The 23,847-nt window shown below is 48.3% G+C and overlaps 1 long non-coding RNA gene across 1 annotated transcript in view; it reads left to right on the top strand.

The window, feature by feature from the left end:
* LOC142563588 (uncharacterized) overlaps window positions 1–23,847 on the top strand; it is a 176,108-nt gene that overhangs the window by 58,263 nt on the left and 93,998 nt on the right. The window contains exon 2 of the long non-coding RNA XR_012824346.1: window positions 19,086–19,151. This is a non-coding gene — a long non-coding RNA (uncharacterized LOC142563588). The remainder of the gene's footprint in view (window positions 1–19,085; window positions 19,152–23,847) is intronic.

The following is a 23,847-nucleotide window of genomic DNA, read 5'->3' on the forward strand; positions in this document are numbered from 1 at the left end:
ACAAAGTCATCGGTGCACCCACTTTTGTAAAGAGAGCCATCAGGCACGTCACTCAGGAAAGTTGTAGCAGTCCTTCTCGAAACAGAACAGTGCGCTTTTGACGGTGACAGGGAGGGAGACTCCTTCTTGCGTATCAAACTGCTGCTCCATCAAGTCTAAGGATTTGGACTTAAGTGAAAAAGGTCTGTGCGATTTCGGCAAGTGGGTACCTACCAACGCTATGCCGAACAATCAGACACGAGATTTCTGGATTTCAAAGCCTTCCAATGCCAACTGTGCCACAGCCACTGCAGCCCAAAATACGTTTAGCTTGGTTGGCAATTAGAGTCAAATTAATTCTCACTGCCCGAAAGAATGGAAGTGACCCAAACGTGAGTAAAAGACCGGAGAGATTGAAAGTCAGTAAGACAAAAGGCAAACAGGAAGAAACAACCGACATCCCCTTGATGGGTCACTGCAGAGAGTCCCAGTATGTGAAGGCGAGGTCAAAGGGATTCATTGCATCTGCCTGTGTCCAAAAGCTGAGCATCAGCTCAACCTTCACCATCCCTTTTTCCCCGTACACGGCTAAGCACCACACAGTCATTCGCGATGTGGTCAATCCCCCACGTGCTCGGGTCCGTGGTGTCGCAACACACCAAACGCCTGCCTGCGCAGACGCCCCTGCGGGAGAGGCCATGCATGGCCAGGTTTCCATCGTGTGTTTTCGGAGCACTTGTATACATCCCAAAAAGTGCACAACTTTTGAGCACTTGCAATAAATTTCCTCGCCTTCAGTTTTGAAGGCTGGGCACTAGGTCAGCCTTTCGCTGTATTGTTCATATGCAACCTCTGCCCTTCATAACCTAAGCACTTGAGTGGCACCAACTGCCTGTTGCATTTCGTCTGCATCCCTGGTAGCTTCAGACTTCCCCTAACAAGCAGACACTTGATAGTTTCCAATCTTTCACTTTCCATTCACTGTGTACACCTTATACCGTTTCCTCCAGCGTGCCGTCTAATTCTCATAAAGGATGCCTCTTAATCAGAAGAATTATTATAGTCTTGCAGCTCACCTTCACTCGTTGACGTCGATGAGAACAGCCAATTGAGGCCACTGAAGACCCTCGTCACACAAGGCCCTCACCGCACGCCGCGTCTTGTGGCGATGTATTCGCTTGTTCCAAAAGACGACACTCCCGGCAGCCGCAGCTTAGGCCTTACTGCAGCTCCAAGAGGTCGGTAGTCAGGCTCGGAAATCCCAGGTTCAGACATGAGCAGTCAAATCTGCATCAGTTCTCAAAGGGGAACGTTTGTCCGGAGGTTGCTGTGGACAGGTTGTCGTCATGTGAAGTTGGGTTCTCGGCAGCATACTTTGAGGAATGACCGATATTACAGCTACCAATCTGTCACGTGATTTTCATTCACTTTGTATGCCCTATACTGTGTCTCCCAGCGTGCCGTCTCATTCTCATAAAGGATCTCTCCTTAATCAGGAGAAGAATAAATAAATTGTCTTGCAGCTCACCTTCACTCGTCTACGTCTCGATGAGAACTGCCAGTTGAGGCCACTGAAGACCCTCGTCACAAAGGCCCTTTCGCCCCTTGGCCCAAAAGACGATGTGCCCGGCAGCCACAGCTTAGGCCCAACTGCTGCTCCAAGAGGCGGATAGTCGGGCTCGGATATCCCAGGTTCCGACATGAGTGGTCAAATCTGCATCAATTCTCAAACGGAAAATCATTCCGGAGGTTCCTTTGGTCAGGTTGTCGTCCTGTGAAATTGGATTGTCAGCAGCATACTTTGAATAATGACGGATATTGCAGAACTCTCAGCACTGTCAGCAAAGAAAAATATGCTTGGTCCAAATCATTCAGAAGTGAAGTTTCAATTTGTTTGCGTATACAACATCTTCCGACCAGCGTTCTGGGCACTCTGGCCCATCCAAGCGGTAAAGTTGTTGCAGAGTTCGTTGTGCTTTTTCTCTATATGGCCTTGTCAAGAGACATCAGAAAGCGGTTATTACGGCAAAGGAATGGTTCTTCAATTACTTCCAGCTTCCATAAAAGCCTTGTACTATTTTCATTCACAAGAAGCGGACAAAACCGACTTTCAGCTCACTTGAAGACGTGTTATAAATCAAATGACCCGATCACAGCTGCAAAATATACTTCTGCACCACCTGTTTCAATAGCTTCTCTGCACTTGGTATTTGTTATATTTGTACACACTGCAGCCACCTGCCTAAAGTAGACAGCATTCACGCATCAAGAGAATTACAGGCAATAAACTAGCACAAACAGCAAGGAAGCAATTAGGGAACTCCGAGGAGCACAGTTGCTGTTAGCACCAGGACAACAGTAGTGAATTAAGAAAGATCATGCTAGGTGCAAGAAGGAAACAAACACATATCAAAGAACAAAGACAAAGCAAGATGCATGTGAGTGTTTGAGCACCATCACATATATAGGAGGAGGGAGAAAGATAGTGAAAAGTACCGATGGCAAGGCACTTATAGGCAGGCAAGAAATTAGTGGCTGGCCAGAGAAAAGCACCATGCCAGCATCTAGGCAGTGACAGGCGGCACGCTTGGCGGCAAGCAGCAAGCAAGCAGCTAGGAAGCACGGAGTAGCTTACTAGCGGCATGGCACCAAGAGAGCAGCAAGCATGGAACACCATGCCTTACACTTGATGCAAGCAGGCGGAAGGAAGAGAAAGCATGATGCGTGTTAGTGTTTAATCACAATGCAATAGAAAGTGGTTCAAAGATGGTGGAATCACCAGTGGAAACCTAGTTACAGGCAGGCAAGAAACTAGTGGCTGGCCAGAGAAAAGCACCATGCCAGCATCTAGGCAGTGACAGGCAGCACGCTTGGCGGCAAGCAGCAAGCAAGCAGCTAGGAAGCACGGAGTAGCTTACTAGCGGCATGGCACCAAGAGAGCAGCAAGCGTGGAACACCATGCCTTACACTAGATGCAAGCAGGCGGAAGGAAGAGAAAGCATGATGCGTGTTAGTGTTTAATCACAATGCAATAGAAAGTGGTTCAAAGATGGTGGTATCACCAGTGGAAACCTAGTTACAGGCAGGCAAGAAACTAGTGGCTGGCCAGAGAAAAGCACCATGGCGGCATCTAGGCAGTGACAGGCGGCACGCTTGGCGGCAAGCAGCAAGCAAGCAGCTAGGAAGCAGGGAGTAGCTTACTAGCGGCATGGCACCAAGAGAGCAGCAAGCGTGCAACACCATGCCTTACACTAGATGCAAGCAGGCGGAAGGAAGAGAAAGCATGATGCGTGTTAGTGTTTAATCACAATGCAATAGAAAGTGGTTCCCAGATGGTGGAATCACCAGTGGAAATCTAGTTACAGGCAGGCAAGAAATTAGTGGCTGGCCAGAGAAAAGCACCATGGCGGCATCTAGGCAGTGACAGGCGGCACGCTTGGCGGCAAGCAGCAAGCAAGCAGCTAGGAAGCAGAGAGTAGCTTACTAGCGGCATGGCACCAAGAGAGCAGCAAGCGTGCAACACCATGCCTTACACTAGATGCAAGCAGGCGGAAGGAAGAGAGAGCATGATGCGTGTTAGTGTTTAATCACAATGCAATAGAAAGTGCTTCAAAGATGGTGGAATCACCAGTGGAAACCTAGTTACAGGCAGGCAAGAAACTAGTGGCTGGCCAGAGGAAAGCACCATGCCGGCATCTAGGCAGTGACAGGCGGCACGCTTGGCGGCAAGCAGCAAGCAAGCAGCTAGGAAGCAGGGAGTAGCTTACTAGCGGCATGGCACCAAGAGAGCAGCAAGCGTGCAACACCATGCCTTACACTAGATGCAAGCAGGCGGAAGGAAGAGAGAGCATGATGCGTGTTAGTGTTTAATCACAATGCAATAGAAAGTGCTCCAAAGATGGTGGAATCACCAGTGGAAACCTAGTTACAGGCAGGCAAGGAATGACAGCATTTCAGAGGCATGCTGAATGCATTGATCTACAGGCTGACAGGCGGCGAGCTAGTGGGGGGCAAGTTGTCGGTGCTGTAATCTCTGCGTCCTGATTCGTTGTTTTCAAAAAAGCGCAAGTCCACGTGGCGATTCCATTAATGGTGCGCTTGACCAATATCAGGTTCCTTGAAACAGTCAGGTTCTTTCTACCAAGAAGTCACGATCTCCAAGAGTCTTCTTTTTAATGCCGCACGTGAGTAATTGGCTGGGCTGTTCTGAAGGACGGTGCTGCCACTCAGCCGGTCGACTTGGATCAGTCAATTTCTCGAGGTGTGTTACTTCTACAACTGTACATATATTGTTCGTGGAGCAATGCCAGTATGCCAATATAAGGGAGTATTCAAATGAAACAAGTTGAGTTTTTCAACTTTCACTTAGACAGGGATTTCAGCACGGAAGTCACCACTGACTTTTTCGTAACTTCATATCGAGGACGCATGGTGTTGGTCAGGAATTTCAGGTCAGGTCAGGATGGTAGACTTCCGACGGTCGTTTCGGTCATTGCACTGTGGCTGACTTGAACACATGCAAGTGTTTCTGTGGTCAGGCGAAGAAACACAAAGTCATCGGTGCACCCACTTTTGTAAAGAGAGCCATCAGGCACGTCACTCAGGAAAGTTGTAGCAGTCCTTCTCGAAACAGAACAGTGCGCTTTTGACGGTGACAGGGAGGGAGACTCCTTCTTGCGTATCAAACTGCTGCTCCATCAAGTCTAAGGATTTGGACTTAAGTGAAAAAGGTCTGTGCGATTTCGGCAAGTGGGTACCTACCAACGCTATGCCGAACAATCAGACACGAGATTTCTGGATTTCAAAGCCTTCCAATGCCAACTGTGCCACAGCCACTGCAGCCCAAAATACGTTTAGCTTGGTTGGCAATTAGAGTCAAATTAATTCTCACTGCCCGAAAGAATGGAAGTGACCCAAAGGTGAGTAAAAGACCGGACAGATTGAAAGTCAGTAAGACAAAAGGCAAACAGGAGGACAGCAAGAAACAACCGACATCCCCTTGATGGGTCACTGCAGAGAGTCCCAGTATGTGAAGGCGAGGTCAAAGGGATTCATTGCATCTGCCAGTGTCCAAAAACTGAGCACCAGCTCAACCTTCACCATCCCTTTTTCCCCGTACACGGCTAAGCACCACACAGTCATTCGCGATGTGGTCAATACCCGACTTGCTCGGGTCCGTGGTGTCGCAACACACCAAACGCCTGCCTGCGCAGACGCCCCTGCGGGAGGCCATGCATGGCCAGGTTTCCATCGTTGTTTTCAGAGCACTTGTATACATCCCAAAAGGTGCACAACTTTTGAGCACTTGCAATAAATTTCCTCGCTTTCAGTTTTGAAGGCTGGGCACTTGGTCAGCCTCCCGCTGTATTGTTCATATGCAACCTCTGCCCTTCATAACCTAAGCACTTGAGTGGCACCAACTGCCTGTTGCATTTCGTCTGCATCCCTGGTAGCTTCAGACTTCCCCTAACAAGCAGACACTTGATAGTTTCCAATCTTTCACTTTCCATTCACTGTGTACACCTTATACCGTTTCCTCCAGCGTGCCGTCTAATTCTCATAAAGGATGTCTCTTAATCAGAAGAATTATTATAGTCTTGCAGCTCACCTTCACTCGTTGACGTCGATGAGAACAGCCAATTGAGGCCACTGAAGACCCTCGTCACGAAGGCCCTCACCGCACGCCGCGTCTTGTGGCGATGTATTCGCTTGTTCCAAAAGACGATACTCCCGGCAGCCGCAGCTTAGGCCTTACTGCAGCTCCAAGAGGTCGGTAGTCAGGCTCGGAAATCCCAGGTTCAGACATGAGCAGTCAAATCTGCATCAGTTCTCAAAGGGGAACGTTTGTCCGGAGGTTGCTGTGGACAGGTTGTCGTCATGTGAAGTTGGGTTCTCGGCAGCATACTTTGAGGAATGACCGATATTACAGCTACCAATCTCTCACGTGATTTTCATTCACTTTGTATGCCCTATACTGTGTCTCCCAGTGTGCCGTCTCATTCTCATAAAGGATCTCTCCTTAATCAGGAGAAGAATAAATAAATTGTCTTGCAGCTCACCTTCACTCGTCTGCGTCTCGATGAGAACTGCCAGTTGAGGCCACTGAAGACCCTCGTGACAAAGGCCCTTTGGCCCCTCGGCCCAAAAGACGATGTGCCCGGCAGCCACAGCTTAGGCCCAACTGCTGCTCCAAGAGGCGGATAGTCGGGCTCGGATATCCCAGGTTCCGACATGAGTGGTCAAATCTGCATCAATTCTCAAACGGAAAATCTTTCCGGAGGTTCCTTTGGTCAGGTTGTCGTCCTGTGAAATTGGATTGTCAGCAGCATACTTTGAGGAATGACGGATATTGCAGAACTCTCAGCACTGTCAGCAAAGAAAAATATGCTTGGTCCAAATCATTCAGAAGTGAAGTTCAATTTGTTTGCGTATACAACATCTTCCGACCAGCGTTCTGGGCACTCTGGCCCATCCAAGCGGTAAAGTTGTTGCAGAGTTCGTTGTGCTTTTTCTCTATATGGCCTTGTCAAGAGACATCAGAAAGCGGTTATTACAGCAAAGGAATGGTTCTTCAATTACTTCCAGGTTCCATAAAAGCCTTGTACATTTTCATTCACAAGAAGTGGACAAAACCGACTTTCAGCTCACTTGAAGACGTGTTATAAACCAAACGACCCGATCACAGCTGCAAAATATACTTCTGCACCACCTGTTTCAATAGCTTCTCTGCACTTGGTATTTGTTATACTTGTACACACTGCAGCCACCTGCCTAAAGTAGACAGCATTCGCGCATCAAGAGAATTACAGGCAATAAACTAGCACAAACAGCAAGCAAGCAATTAGGGAACTCCGAGGAGCACAGTTGCTGTTAGCACCAGGACAACAGTAGTGAATTAAGAAAGATCAATGCTAGGTGCAAGAAGGAAACAAACACATATCAAAGAACAAAGACAAAGCAAGATGCATGTGAGTGTTTGAGCACCATCACATATATAGGAAGAGGGAGAAAGATGGTGAAAGTACCGATGGCAAGGCACTTGTAGGCAGGCAAGAAATTAGTGGCTGGCCAGAGAAAAGCACCATGCCGGCATCTAGGCAGTGACAGGCGGCACGCTTGGCGGCAAGCAGCAAGCAAGCAGCTAGGAAGCAGAGAGTAGCTTACTAGCGGCATGGCACCAAGAGAGCAGCAAGCGTGCAACACCATGCCTTACACTAGATGCAAGCAGGCGGAAGGAAGAGAAAGCATGATGCGTGTTAGTGTTTAATCACAATGCAATAGAAAGTGGTTCAAAGATGGTGGAATCACCAATGGAAACCTAGTTACAGGCAGGCAAGAAACTAGTGGCTGGCCAGAGAAAAGCACCATGCCGGCATCTAGGCAGTGACAGGCGGCACGCTTGGCGGCAAGCAGCAAGCAAGCAGCTAGGAAGCAGAGAGTAGCTTACTAGCGGCATGGCACCAAGAGAGCAGCAAGCGTGCAACACCATGCCTTACACTAGATGCAAGCAGGCGGAAGGAAGAGAGAGCATGATGCGTGTTAGTGTTTAATCACAATGCAATAGAAAGTGCTTCAAAGATGGTGGAATCACCAGTGGAAACCTAGTTACAGGCAGGCAAGAAACTAGTGGCTGGCCAGAGAAAAGCACCATGCCGGCATCTAGGCAGTGACAGGCGGCACGCTTGGCGGCAAGCAGCAAGCAAGCAGCTAGGAAGCAGGGAGTAGCTTACTAGCGGCATGGCACCAAGAGAGCAGCAAGCGTGCAACACCATGCCTTACACTAGATGCAAGCAGGCGGAAGGAAGAGAGAGCATGATGCGTGTTAGTGTTTAATCACAATGCAATAGAAAGTGCTTCAAAGATGGTGGAATCACCAGTGGAAACCTAGTTACAGGCAGGCAAGAAACTAGTGGCTGGCCAGAGAAAAGCACCATGCCGGCATCTAGGCAGTGACAGGCGGCACGCTTGGCGGCAAGCAGCAAGCAAGCAGCTAGGAAGCAGGGAGTAGCTTACTAGCGGCATGGCACCAAGAGAGCAGCAAGCGTGCAACACCATGCCTTACACTAGATGCAAGCAGGCGGAAGGAAGAGAGAGCATGATGCGTGTTAGTGTTTAATCACAATGCAATAGAAAGTGCTTCAAAGATGGTGGAATCACCAGTGGAAACCTAGTTACAGGCAGGCAAGGAATGACAGCATTTCAGAGGCATGCTGAATGCATTGATCTACAGGCTGACAGGCGGCGAGCTAGTGGGGGGCAAGTTGTCGGTCCTGTAATCTCTGCGTCCTGATTCGTTGTTTTCAAAAAAGCGCAAGTCCACGTGGCGATTCCATTAACGGTAGGCTTGACCAATATCAGGTTCCTTGAAACAGTCAGGTTCTTTCCACCAAGAAGTCACGATCTGCAAGAGTCTTCTTTTTAATGCCGCACGTGAGTAATTGGCTGGGTTGTTCTGAAGGACGGTGCTGCCACTCAGCCGGTAGACTTGGATCAGTCAATTTATCGAGGTGTGTTACTTCTACAACTGTACATATATTGTTCGTGGAGCAATGCCAGTATGCCAATATAAGGGAGTACTCAAATGAAACAAGTTGAGTTTTTCAACTTTCACTTAGACAGGGTTTTCAGCACGGAAGTCACCACTGACTTTTTCGTAACTTCATATCGAGGACGCATGGTGTTGGTCAGGAATTTCAGGTCAGGTCAGGATGGTAGACTTCCGACGGTCGTTTCGGTCATTGCACTGTGGCTGACTTGAACACATGCAAGTGTTTCTGTGGTCAGGCGAAGAAACACAAAGTCATCGGTGCACCCACTTTTGGAAAGAGAGCCATCAGGCACGTCACTGAGGAAAGTTGTAGCAGCCCTTCTTGAAACAGAACAGTGCGCTTTTGACGGTGACTGGGAGGGAGACTCCTTTTTGCGTAGCAAACTGCTGCTCCATCAAGTCTAAGGATTTGGACTTAAGTGAAAAAGGTTTGTGTGATTTCGGCAGGTGGGTACCTATCAACGCTATGCCGAACAATCAGACAAGATTTCTGGATTTCAAAGCCTTCCAATGCCAACTGTGCCACAGCCACTGCAGCCCAAAATACGTTTAGCTTGGTTGGCAATTAGAGTCAAATTAATTCTCACTGCCCGAAAGAATGGAAGTGACCCAAAGGTGAGTAAAAGACCGGAGAGATTGAAAGTCAGTAAGACAAAAGGCAAACAGGAGGACAGGAAGAAACAACCGACATCCCTTTGATGGGTCACTGCAGAGAGTCCCGGTATGTGAAGGCGAGGTCAAAGGGATTCATTGCATCTGCCTGTGTCCAAAAACTGAGCATCAGCTCTACCTTCACCATCCCTTTTTGCCCGTACACGGCTAAGCACCACACAGTCATTCGCGATGTGGTCAATACCCGACTTGCTCGGGTCCGTGGTGTCGCAACACACCAAACGCCTGCCTGCGCAGACGCCCCTGCGGGAGGCTATGCATGGCCAGGTTTCCATCGTGTGTTTTCGGAGCACTTGTATACATCCCAAAAAGTGCAGAACTTTTGAGCACTTGCAATAAATTTCCTCGCCTTCAGTTTTGAAGGCTGGGCACTAGGTCAGCCGTTCGCTGTATTGTTCATATGCAACCTCTGCCCTTCATAACCTAAGCACTTGAGTGGCACCAACTGCCTGTTGCATTTCGTCGGCATCCCTGGTAGCTTCAGACTTCCCCTAACAAGCAGACACTTGATAGTTTCCAATATTTCACTTTCCATTCACTGTGTACACCTTATACCGTTTCCTCCAGCGTGCCGTCTAATTCTCATGAAGGATGCCTCTTAATCAGAAGAATTATTATAGTCTTGCAGCTCACCTTCACTCGATGAGGTCGATGAGAACAGCCAATTGAGGCCACTGAAGACCCTCGTCACGAAGGCGCACGCCGCTCCTTGTGGCGATGTATTCGCTTGCTCCAAAAGACGACACTCCCGGCAGCCGCAGCTTAGGCCTTACTGCAGCTCCAAGAGGTCGGTAGTCAGGCTCGGAAATCCCAGGTCCAGACATGAGCAGTCAAATCTGCATCAGTTCTCAAAGGGGAACGTTTGTCCGGAGGTTGCTGTGGACAGGTTGTCGTCATGTGAAATTGGGTTGTCGGCAGCATACTTTGAGGAATGACCGATATTACAGCTACCAATCTCTCACGTGATTTTCATTCACTTTGTATGCCCTATACTGTTTCTCCCAGCGTGCCATCTCATTCTCATAAAGGATCTCTCCTTAATCAGGAGAAGAATAAATAAATTGTCTTGCAGCTCACCTTCACTCGTCTACGTCTCGATGAGAACTGCCAGTTGAGGCCGCTGAAGACCCTCGTCACAAAGGCCCTTACCGCAACGCCGCTTTTCGTGGCCGCTTGGCCCAAAAGACGATGTGCCGGGTAGCCACAGCTGCCGGGCACATCGTTGTTGATCCTGTTATTTTTGTGTCCAGATTATTTCTGTTGAATAAAGAGTAAGTCCGCGCTGTGATGCCATTAAAGGGCGCAATCGTTTGTGCATGCTATGTTGTGCTACCGCGCTCAGTTTATGCTCCAATGAGAGACAGCACAGTATCAGCTGCTGCTGTCGTTTCCACTGAACAGCCTTTGACAGTGTTCGTGGTCATTGAATTTGGTGTCTTTATGTTTGCTGTGTGCGCTGACACCATGCTTGTTAATTTAGTATGCCTATGTTTACCATGTATGTAGCGCCGCTCAAGCTTCCTTCGTGTAACTGTTGTCTAATTTGCTATCGCAATCAATGCTTCGTCTTCCGGGCATAACTGCAACTTTCTGTCATACTCACTAGTTTACTGCAAAATAACGAAAATTACCTTTCGCCATTCCTTTTACTACATCTCTTATCTATACATCTAAATGCCTCAGACACTATGACGTGACATGCTGGGCAAATAACGACATTTAATACCTTTTTTTGTGCGCGATCAACTCCACACACGCACTCAAACCTACCTGGCAACACATGAACCACTGCACTGACAAGGCAAAAACAAGCGTACCTTCAGCGACACATTATATGGGCACAAGCCTGCAATTGCACTGTAAACAGTTTTGTGCTTTGCCCCTGGCTGAATATGCAATCATCCCTGCAACAATCGCATGACTGCAGCGGTCGCCGTACTCACGAGCAGCCACCGAAAAGCGCTACGACACACCGCTCAAAATGACAGGCCACGCACTGTGGCAAACTTTAGTACTGTTAGTCTGTGGTTACATAAGTCTTACGCTCATGGTAATACCTCAAAGTGTGTGGTACTCCCTATGATGGTGTCATCTATTTAGACATTGGCAGACCAATCAATACCACACTCGCCTTTACAGTCGCGCTTGCGTGACATACATACCTGGCACATTTTTCTTCGCGCATAGACATCGGTGAGCAGGTGTGTTCGCACTTACTGCTTTCACACTGCAACAAGCAGCTTGGGATCGCTCGTTTCTGCGCCCGCAGCAGTGCACTGCTTTAAATTATCCCAGCTGCAGGGGCAGCTGCATGACTGCCGAGTCTGCTACCTTGGTTGTCCCTTAGGATGCAGTTAAAAGTGCATCTCCTCTGATGGCAGTGTGACGTATTGCAGTAGGAAATGCTACTAACCATGTCTTCACGAAACTATGCATCTTTCTTGGATTTGCCATACCATGTTTAACATGAAATAATGCCTAACATTACAAATGTTACACACATAATGAATGCCCTGCGTTGTCACCCAGACTTCGCGCTTATTATCGCGCTACTTGGCAGGCAGCCGTTATCGCTAGCGAACGTTTGACAACACTTCGATCTTCAGGCTTACATTTTATCTTTACACAAAACGCACCGTCCTGGAATTTGTGTGTTTCACACTTCCGCCTTTCAAAAATCGCGTAACTGCCTAGGCACCAAATGGGTCGCAAATGCACGATCGAAATCGGCCCCCCTTATATACCAAGAGCCGCCACTGTGTCTATCGCCCATAGATCACCTTTCATTGGAGTGCTCCCGCATCTTCGTTACTGTCGTGGCATGAAGGTCTTCTGTGTAAAACCTACCCATCTATGCCAGTGTTACCTCACTCATACTAGTCGCAGTAGTAGCGGCCAGTTGGCCAGTGTTTCTGCAGCATAGCAGTGCGTTCATTCCATGCTGCTTCATGCTGTTGTGTGACCCCACGTATCGACAAAACAGCCGCCAAAGATCTTGAAAGAAGCGCTAGTCACGCTGAAGAAGGGCGGGCTCACATACGTGCCCAAACGCAGGGACAAACTCGCCTCTGGGCATGCGAAGCACGCTGTAGTTCTGCAACGGGGGCACCAAGACGAGGGCCTGCAGAAAAACGATGCTCAGGCGAGGCGACAATGCCGACAGCATCTTGAAGTTCAGGAGAAGGAAGCAGAAGCACATCGCTATAGCCGTTAGGCTGCTGCAGCGTGGAAGCTCAAGCTGACTCGAATCGCCAATGCCGGCAGGATGGTACAGTTCTCGAGGACGAAGCGGCGCGCATCATAAGTACCGTGAGCCGACGCTAGGGGACAGCACAGACAAGAACCCACACTACAGGAGCAGGAATTGCCAGCACATCGTGCCTCGCATGACAATACAGCAGTGCGAGATCAGAAACACAACACAAGTGACAGTGGCGCTTGCCACAAGTGACCATGTCCTGCCTACACGCACAGGTTGCGACGGCTACCGCGCATATTGAAAGGCAGTTCTTCAATAAACCAGTTGGACATGCATGCAATGTTTGCAATCGTCTTTGGTTATAAGCCGAGCTTTCGCCTATCCGTGTTGCTGACATGCCCCTGATAGCTGCAGAGTTTCCAAACGAGAGCTGCATTCCTTTCTTGTCTGCTCAACATTATGCGGCACACTACAAAGGTGTACGATACCACCCTCTCCGAAATAGATGCTTACGTTTACCCGGCTATTCCTATTGGGTTAACTCTATTTGGTGAGCCAGTGTTTAATTGCTCCCCATCTACCATTAATGTAAATTCAACTCCTTATGCAGGTCAGAGGACAGTATGGCGTCGTAGGACTTATCGCTAGTTTCCCTGTTGAAGTGAAAATTTTGTTAAATCATTACCACGAAACATTCACGAACACCACGTCGTCAATGTTTACATTAAATTAAAGCTTCTCAACAAGTGACCATGCCTCTCTCGCATGGTCGAAAATTTTCAGTTGAAACCCCGTCTCGATGTGTCTGAGTAGGTACTTTGGTATCACTCTTGACGCACTTTCTTTAGACGGTCTTCCCAACAACAACGCATTCCAATTGCTCGAGGATTCTCCTCACAACTCTACCCCAGTGTCCCGACGTCCACATTCATGTTGATGCATGTGTGGCACTGAACGCATTCCAACTGTCCCTGGCGTGGGACGAAGAGCGCTACCAGGCCTTAGCTCCCGCTCAACACAAGCAACCTCTCGGCATAATATATGACGAAGAAGCGGAAGGGTTGCCCTTCTTTCAGATGCACCATAGGTTGCCCCAGTGCGTTAAACCAGAATGTCATCCCACATCCTTTATTTATGCCGCCAGTGAGATAAGTCCCAGAGACTGCCGAGGTGTCTCGTCTCACAACATCTTGTTCGTAGCGATGAAAGTGCTCCAATATGGAGTTGGTTGTGGCCTGGCCATCTTGTTTCTCGTCAACGACGACACCGATAAATTCACACGCCAAACACTTGAAGATGAACGCTTCGTGCGAGATATCAATGACCAAGACATGGGCTTTACAAAGGGCGTTCCCATTGCGGTCCACTATTAGCTTCGCTATGATATGGCAGCTTGGCAAGTCGACTGTGTTGCTCACCCTGTCGGCGTCAGAGAGGCATTGGCCACGATTACTAACACCATATGAGCGGTTGTGTCATCATGATCCTGGCCTACAAGTGCACGTTTTGGAAATTGCATCTATCTATGAAGAACAGCTTGTCATCGGTGACCCCGTGGTGTGTGCCATTTATTTTAACAAGTTCCTATGCATCCCCCTAAGCGTCCTGTGTAGCCGCACTCACTCGACTTTCGAACCTTGCTGTTTCATCGATTACTCAAAGTACATTGAATTCGAGCACTTGCCCTTGGTGAAAGTTTCCTCGAACATGCCAGAAACAATCCCCCTTGCAACAAACCTTCTGGCCCTTGATACCTCTCTTGCCGCGCCTGTGCACTCTGGTTCTCCAACACACCAAAACCTGCTATGAGTGCGGCAACTGTCGCCATTTTGACGCTCATTTCTGACCCACTTTAGTGCCATGTGGCATATGGCACTAAAGGAACGCTTCTTGCAGATGCACGCCGCTCTAGAAGGCAGACTACGACAACATTGGCCAATTCCTCCATGACCATGCAGTCACTTCCCAGGAAAACTACATCTGCGTGTTCCACGCTGGCATGATGCACCCAATCTTATTTAACGAACGAACAATGCAGCAAAAGTGCATCAACATATTGAATCCGTACGTAGCCTCCATGCTCGATTCGAACTTGGACCTCCAGATCTTCTAAGGCGCCTACTCGTGTGCTGCGTATGTCGTGAATAAGTCAAGTCGCGGAGTTTCAAACCTCCGCAAAGATGTCTCAGATATTTTGGTGGACACCTCAAAGAGACATGACGGCCAGGAGCTTTGGTTACTCGGCGTTCAGATGCTCTAGGCTATTGAGACGAGTGGCCAAGAAGCTGCTTGGACATTCCTCTGACAGGATATGTGCGAGACCAGTATATTTATCATCTACATTGCCACATGCCTTCCGCAAGAGCGATCGCACATTCCCAAAATGCGTGCACATGGAAGCAATTGGTCTCGATGCGACGTCCACGGACGTATGGAAATTGGCATTGTTGAGAAAATATGAAAGCCGTCCAGACAATTTGCAAGACATGTGCGCGACAGAATTTGTTGTTCATTACAATCTCCGCACCTGCCAACCAGCAATCCAGAAGTAAACCAGCAAACTAGCAGCCATTTGTTTCCCCTCCGACACTATCGACTTGTAACTCAACTATAAATGAGAAGCGTTCCCACGGTTCCTTCCTTCCCGCCAGTAAGTAGATATTTTGACTGGCAACGCTTTGAGCTTATGTACGCTGACAACATAGACGCCTTCCTGCTCAATAGGACCGAGTACGACAGCAAGTTCGACATCCGCCAGTTGCATCACATCTGTCTCCAGATGTGCACGGATAAAGGCCGGGATAGAGAATTGCACACTGCAACTCAGCGATGCCACGTTCCTTTTGTTGACAAGTAAACAGACACAGATTTGCTCAGAGCCCCTGATAAGAACTCTGTAGCGCCAAGAGGTCATTACCCAGCCGTCTGCACGCGTCAATACGTCATGACTGGCGACACCTACAAGGAATTGAAATGACTCGCCAAAAAGGAACTGGTCGAAGTTGCTTGCGAAGTCATTCAACGCCTAACGACCATATACTTTCGACCCACTGAAAGCTTGCTGACTGGTATTGCCCGTTGTGGCAAGATGTTTGTTCTGCGCATTATTACAGATGTGTACAACTGCTGCACTAATACTGCCTGCACGTGCATATGTCATGGGCAAGGCTGCTGCTACAAGGCTAAAGGCAAGGCTGCGGTAGCGATCGGTGGACTCACTGTACTCACCGATCTCAAGCTTGCTATGTGTGCTGATGGGGGTATGCGTGACAGAGATCTAAACTCCTTCCGTACAGCATTCACCGTCAAGTGCGTCATTGTGGATGAATGCAACATGATGAGCAGCAACATTTTCGCACGTGTCGACGTCCACCTGTGACAGATCACAGGCAATTGACGACCTTTTCGGTGGCTTGGGCTTCATCGTGTGTGGTTACTTCTGCCAGCTGCCCCACGTCCGCACCAGCGAGGCGTAGAAATGCAGTAAAACACGCAGCATCTTCAACATCCTCGTCACTTGGCTTTTCAACTTGCACAAGTTCTCCGCTCGAGCCAAGCCGTATTCTCCACCTCACCGTCAAAGATCCGTGAAAGTCGTGTGCTCGAAAAGATGTTGAGATGCTTCAGGCGTGCTTTGTTTCAAAATACGACCCAAAGTGCTGCTGTCCTCGAGATGTCAGTCTATTCCGCTCCAACAAGGACGCCAGGGCTGTGATACACACTGGGGTTCGTGTGCCCAGCCCTCAACACACAGCGAGAAAGGCATGGATAACCGACATTGTCTATATCACTTCTATGCCAGAGTGCACAGAGCATTTGCATACACGCAGAACACAAGAGTACTTACAACACGTAAGCCTAGGGCAGGCTTTGTGGTTCTATTCTAGTCATCCGTGTCTATGTGACAAAACTCGTTGTGGTGAATGTGTGCCCTCCCCCGACTGATGACTAACTCACGCGCAGAACCACGGCGGTGTCCTCACGGTACTCCGAATGCCCACAGCCATGTCTAGTGGGGCTGCGACGCCCCAGCTCCGGCAGCGAGAGCGAAGAAGACGCTCACCGCTTTGGGCTCGAGGAACGTGACAGGCCCGTTTGCGGCGAGCTCTGCTGGTTCCCGCCAGCATAGCAGGGCCGGAAGCACTGGCAGCGGCCACACGTACTGCGGCACTGTTCGTTTATGGAGGCAGCTATGCGGCGGGACCACAGGCACGACCACCGGTGCGGACCGCTAGCCAACGGAATCGTTCCCTGGTCCCCGTGAGCCTCGGACGGTTGCCCGAACGGACCGTTAGCCGCGTGTCCATGGGCTGCATGGCTGTGCGATCATGTCGGACTGGTAGCCGTCTCAATTGCTTCTGGAACAGACCCCACCAGGTCGTCACCGTCACATGATTGTTCTGTCGAGCCGTCTAATTCCAAACCACAGCGCGCGCTCTCTCCTCGTGTGCCACCTGCCGCGCACCACCACGAACTCTTTTTCTTTGTCGCACTGCTGCCTTGCATTGTATTAATTCCAGTCCACTCGTCACAAAGGCGTACACTAAACACAACACCGCCCAAAACCTGGATGCTATTCACGATGCTAATGAAGATGACACCATCATCGGATGTCGCAGTGATGCTGACTGTGTGCAACGTCCTACCATCCTTAGGAAAGTCGTACCTGCTCACTCTCAACATTTACGTGTCTGACGGCTTGGTTAATAGAGCGGTGGCTGATGTCAAGCACGTGCAGTTCACCAAAATGTGCAGCCGCAAAAGTCATTACCTCCACTTTCACTCCCAAGCAACTGGTATTGTTGCTCACCTCAAGTTCCAAAGATATTTCTCAAGTCCCTTGTCCTTTCTTCTCCATTTCCATCAAACTTCGCTCCGCCACTGTCACCTTGGAAAGAAAAAACACGTCCGACCTGCCGTCGCAAGCCGTTCCCCATGACACAAGCGACTGCCGTCACTGTACATAAACCACAGGGTGGAACATACAGCGAGGTAGTCTACAATTACCACAAGCACCATCCAATGAAACTCGTCTACGTAGCTTGAAGTCGAGGCACCACTGCCAATATGGACTATAGTTAATGAACACAGAACATGACAGCCCCTTCTACCGCGGAAGGGAAAACCACTATCGGCCGTTGTCAGACGATATTTATCGATTACAAAACCATGCACTCAGTACAATAATCACCGAATGCTCTGCCATCCTGCGGTCAGCGCACACCTTAGCGCTATGCAACATCAACGTACGCTCGTTGCCTGCTTCCGCCTTTGATGTCATCCACGAGGTAACACTGCTACCGTTTTCGGAAGCGGGCACAGACACTGTCATCGACTTGACGGGTTGGAAGTGCGTTAGCCTCAACAACACACAAAATCGCCGAGTTCCTGGAGTTGCTTTTCATGACAGCTTTAACGGAACTATGCTTTAACGGAACCTACTGACACAACTCGCTGCCCCAGTTGAGTTGTGAAAACGTCTGTAGCGTTAAAAATATCAGGGCTTAATCAGTCTACTTCTCACCAGGAACCTTGCCGAACGACGTCACTAACTTCCTGCTCCAAAACCTCCGTGCTGTGTGCACCGGCTGTCATTACTGGAGACAAAAATACAAAAATATGCTTCGGCGTGAAACTTAGTGGCTTCGCATGTTATTTGGTCACACTGCCTACTGCAAACAAGTCACACTGCCTACTACACTGCCTACTGTAGTCACACTATAGACGTCACACTATAGACGTCATCCCGAACGGACTACCTACCAACCACAAGGCTTTTGTCGCGGTTCTCGAGTCAACTGTGTTCCACTTACATTCACGTGTTCACATCATAATACTATATTTCATGCAACTCATTTCCATACATCAAAAAATATCCCCCTTACTGTTCGTCATCTGATTATTGCATTACTACAATTCTAAGCATGGTCGTTGAGTGGGTGCCCCATTGCGCACATGGCCCGCGCTCCCAGTCCCGTCCGTTGTGTGCCCAACAGCGGCCACACCAGGCGGTCAAGCCAAGACCACTGCTACAGTCCTACCTACATGTGTGGGGTTTTCCTTTGTGCCGTAGTCACAGCTATCTCATCTGCTCAGTTTTTTTATGTGCAGCGCACCAGCAATGCTGCACGGATCTGCAATGCAGTTCCTATACGGCCCTTCGCATCTGCACATGCGGTTCACGGGAGCTGCTTCTCAATGCCAACTTTGCGCCAAGCCTCGTCGTGGTCGTCCAGTCTTTCTCTTCATATCGGTCTGGCTACACTGCAGCACATCTGTATCTTACTCTTAAATCTGCTAGCCTTACTTTGCATACAATTCCAATATGTTGCAATCACACTCATTCCTTATACATCAATACGAATTCTACGAATTCTACATCAGCAAATTTTTTTCACCGCGGTAGTTGTACCACAGTATGAGCACTGTTTATGGAACGATGCAAGAATACGATTATACAGGAGTATTCAAATCAAACAAGTATTCAGTTTCTTTTGCATGAAATTTGTCACGGATTTCAACACTAAGGTCAACACTAATTTTTTTTTCTTTTTTGCAACTTCATATTAAGGACTGAGGGTCTTGGTTACGTGTTTTGCAACTGCTAAATGTCGTAGACTTCCTATGATAGTGTCGGTCATTTGACTGTGACTAACATGAATACTTGCAAATGTTCTCTTGTTCTAGGTGAAGAAACATGGAGTCATCGGTGCACCCACTTTTTCAGAGACAGCCACCAGGCAAGCTTGTCAGGCAAGTAACAGCTCTCGTGCTTCTTCACTGTGTGTTACATTGTTGTATCAAAGTGCACTGCCATATTCGAATCAAAGTTCAGCCTGGTTCAAGGAATAAAGGTGTACATGATTTCCGTAGGTCTCAACCAATTACCACTAGGCCGAACAATGGGACATGAGGTTTCTATACTTCAAAGCCGGCCAATGCCAACTGTGCCCAGCCAACATAACCAAATACAAAGTTAGCTTGTTTGCCAATTTAACACACAGTTAACTCTCATTCCCTGAAAGATAGCAAGTGACACTAAGGTGAGCACAAGACCTGAGCCACTGAAAGCTAGTAAAAGGAAAGGCAAACCTGAGGACCGGAAAGAACGACCGATTTTCCGTCAACGCGTCACTGCAGGCATGCCGTGGATGTGAAACCGAGGCTACAGGAATTCGTTGTGCTCGCCGTGGACACCCAAATGTCCACAATCTGAACATCTGCTCAACATTTACGTTCCCCTTTTCACTGTACATGGCTAAGCCGCAGACAGTTTCTTCCATGAGGGTCGATCCCCCATCAGCTCAGGTCTGTGGTGTCGCAACACATCAAATGCCTGCCGATGCAGACGCCTCTGTGGGAGGCCATGTTGGGCAGGTAGGTTCCCATCATTGTTTTTAGAACACTCTCATAGAGCCCAAAAAAAGAACTTTTGAACACTTCCAGTAAATTTCCTCGTCCTCCATTTGGGAAACGGGACACTAGGTCAGCCTTACGCTGTATGGTTCATATGCAACCTCTACCCTTCTCAGTATAAGCACCTGAGTGGCACCAATTGCCTGTAGCATTTCGTCTACGTCTCTGGTAAATTTAGTGTTCCTCTAACAAGAGGTACTCGATAGCTACCATTCTCTCACTTTCCATTCACTGTGTATGCGCTATACCATTTCTTCCAACGTGCCATCAATTCTAATAAAGGGCGCCTCCTTAATCAGGAGAAGAATAAATTAAATTGTCTCGAAGCTCACCTTCTGTCGTTGACGTCGATGAGAACAGCCAGTTGAGGTCATCGAAGACCCTCGTCGTGAAGGCCCTTATTGCACACCCTTTTTATGGAAATGTATTCTTCGGCGGGCACAGAATAAAATATGCAGTGCAGGCACTGCTTCGGCCTAACTACTGCTTCAATAGGCGAGTAGTCAGCCTCAGAAATCCAATGTTAATATAAACGCACATATTTGCGTCAATCACCAAAGGCGCAGATTTTTTTCTGAGGTATCTGTGGTCAGATTGTCCTTGTGGGAAATCAGCCTGCCTGCACCATACTTTGAGGAATGACTGAAGCTGCAGACGTGTTTCGATTGTGTACCGGTTTTTTTTTTTTCACAACTGAAAAGGACACCACAGAAAAATATAGTTGGCGAACATTATTCAGAAATGAACTTCTGTATCTACCGACGAGCACTGTGGTCACATTGGCACCTGTGAGCAGAAAAGATGTTCCAGAGTTCATTGTTAATAGTCTTTGTAATGCCGTGCATAACATCCTTGGGTTGTTCCAATGTACAGGATGGCCATTGACTTGATCTTACGGGAATGTGTAAGTTTTTACCATGTTCGCTTTGTAAGGCTTAAAATTTTGGGCCTGCATTTTGAAAGCCAAAGAGAGCTGTTCTATAAGACCAGGACAGTTTTTCCATAACCCCTTGATGTCTCTCTCTGCACAGTGAGTATTATTTATGCAGGCAATAGAGCTAACAATTCTACTCCATGAACCATTAGTCATTTCAGTGCTGCAACTCCTCACTTCGCAATCATGAACATTGTGGCAGTTCTGGTCGGTGTACATTTGTTTGTGCATAAACAGTGAATGCATAGGCAACACCACTGGCATTAGAAAAAGAAGATACAGTTTCGCCAGAAGGGCAAAGCAAGGAATGCAATAGTAACATATTGGAATGGTATACAAAGTAAGGCTAGCAGCTTCAGGAGCAATATGAATAGTGAACTTTTGAATTAATCTCAGCACAGTCTTGGATCGAAGAAGAATCGCCTCCTTCCTGGAGGGAGCCCGTGCTCACGAGCACGTGCAGCCAGGGGCTACCTGAACGGCACGGAATAAAAAGAATGCCTGATGCTTTGACCCTCGCTTCTTGTCAGTAAATCTTACGCCATCTTAATGGTTGTGGTGCGGAAGATCCGGGATCTCCTACCGGAGACCACGGAAAGCTACGAGTGAACCGACCATAATGGAGAGGCTGCAATCGAAGTGGACGTCGAGATGATCACTGAACACCACGCTCATCAACGAGGCAAGGGCTATTCTCAGCGATGAAACAGCCACCATAGATCAGCTCAACACTATTTACGGGCGTCTCACGGTGAATAACGATGAGCTGAACAAGACCAACGAGGATCTAGAGAGCCACATAGTTGATAAAGAGCTTGAGCAGGAATGCAACACCGTTGTGGAATACGAGGACAACACTACCAACGTCATGAGCGAGCTGCTTAGCAAGCAAGACCATGTTACGTCATAAACACAGGAGCTCCGGACTTCATCGACAGTCATTCTCTGGAGCCAAGCTACCCAAGCTTAACATCGCCCCATTTTCTGGTGATTTGTTTTGATTGAACGACTTCTGAACAAAAATTACGCCAGAAGACACGGTAAAACGGCAGAACAACTGCCAGAATACTAACAAGGAATCCAAGCACAAACACGACTGTGTGCGCATCTTTAGGGAAAGACCGGCATACCATCGAGGATTCATCGACGAGCGTCCTCCTGCAGACATTCCAAGCTTGGGCAGTAGCAGACGTCACCTGTCGATATATCAGAGGTGTCATAGATGGAAGCAGCCAGCGCACATTTCTCACAGAACGGCTATCACGACAACTGAAGTTGCAGTGTGTGGGCTCTACCATCATTGCGCGCAATATGTTTCCAAGCAACTCGAATCGAACAGTGCAGAAGCTGCATGTTGTGCAGCTCCGTCTGGGGAGCAAGTTCTCAGATATGGAAGTTGCCTTGCAAGCAATAGAAATTCCACACGTGTGCCAAGATATCAAGCCACGTACAACCAGCTGACTGTTCGTCACAGAATCTGTTGTCGGGGAAGCAGGCATAAGCGTTCTGATCGGTTCTGACCAAATGTGGAATGTGATCACGGGTGAAGTCACTCGATGCGAGAACAATGAGACACTGATTGCTATCAACTCTAAGTTAGGGTGGATGTTTCAAGGCAACACGAACTGCATGGCATCAGATACAACAGCTTCGGCATGCGTACTGAAGATGAGTACAAATTTCTCCGCTCATTTTGGGAACTTGAGAGCATGTGAATATCAGATGCCGTTGACAATGAGCAGGCTCAGTCCTGCATTGATGAAATTAAAAGAAACCATCACTTTTAGGGACAGAAGATACAAAGTAATATTGCCCTGGAGGTCGAGCTCTCGGACAACAAGCTAGTCGCAATAATGAGACTTTTGAAACTTGTCTCCCGACTGTCGAGCAAGCAAGGACTTTTAGAGGCTTATGACAACACCATACGGGAGTAACTGCGGACTGGACATACGGAGATTGTTGAAGGGACACCGCTGGATCCAACAAAGGTTTATTACATGCCGCACAGGAAAGTGATCCGAGAGCACGCACTAACCACAAAAATCAGAATAGTTTTCGACGCTTCTTCGCACGCCAAAGTGTGCTTCTCAATAAATGAATGCCTCGAAAAGGGTGAAAACCTTTACCAGGATCTGGTGAAGGTACTATTACGCTTCAGAACGCACCATATACCTCTGCTAGCCGACATTGAGAAAGCATTCCTTCAAATCTCAATAGCAGAGGACAGAGATGCCTTTCAAATCCTCTGGTTTGAAAAAAGAAGCACTGCGTTTCTCCGGAGAGGAGATTCAAGAGTGGAGGATGACGCGAGTGCCATTCGGAGCAACATGTAGCCCCTTCCTACTGACAGCAACTATACTCCATCACCAAAGAGTATGCCTTCAAGAAAAGCCAGTACCCTGAAACTTCTCAGCAAGTCATTCTACGTAGATTATTTAGTGGTCTGAGCAGAGTCAGATGAAGTGCTTTAAATCTGCCGGGAAGCCAAAGAGATTATACAGGAGGCAGGAATGACGCTAAGGAAATGGACGACCAACTCAGATTGTCTGATTAACGCATTGGAGCATGAGGAACAGTTGGCAGGCAAAGAACTGGCTGCCCTCCACAGGACAAGCGTGAAGGTACTTGGAATCACATGAAATCCGTCCACGGATACTTTCATTTTGTCTTTGAGGGGCCTTCTCGAATTTATGAAAGAAAAAGATGATACCGAGCAGTTTGTTCTTCAAGCAGCTTCATGGATATTCGACCCAACAGGATTTGTTGCGCCATTCACCATTGCCGTCAAGATATTCAAAAAATTGTGGACACGTGGAATAGGCTGGTATGAGCAGCTACCTCAGGATCTTAAAAAAAAATGGCATGAATGGGGGAGCCAGCTACCAGTCTTGCAGAATATTTTCATACCACGTTATCTTGGCAGCGGAACCAAATCACCTCGAGTGCTGCAGGCTCACATATTTTGCAACGCAAGCCCTTCGGCATACAGTGCAGCGTTCTGCATCGTACCGAGCTGCTCAGCGAGGCCAGAGTTGTTGATCGCAAAAGCACGTGTGGCACCTATCAATACAGTGACACTGCCACGGCTGGAGCTTCTAG

The sequence above is a fragment of the Dermacentor variabilis genome, chromosome 11 (assembly GCF_050947875.1).
Source record: "Dermacentor variabilis isolate Ectoservices chromosome 11, ASM5094787v1, whole genome shotgun sequence".
Taxonomy (NCBI): domain Eukaryota; kingdom Metazoa; phylum Arthropoda; class Arachnida; order Ixodida; family Ixodidae; genus Dermacentor; species Dermacentor variabilis.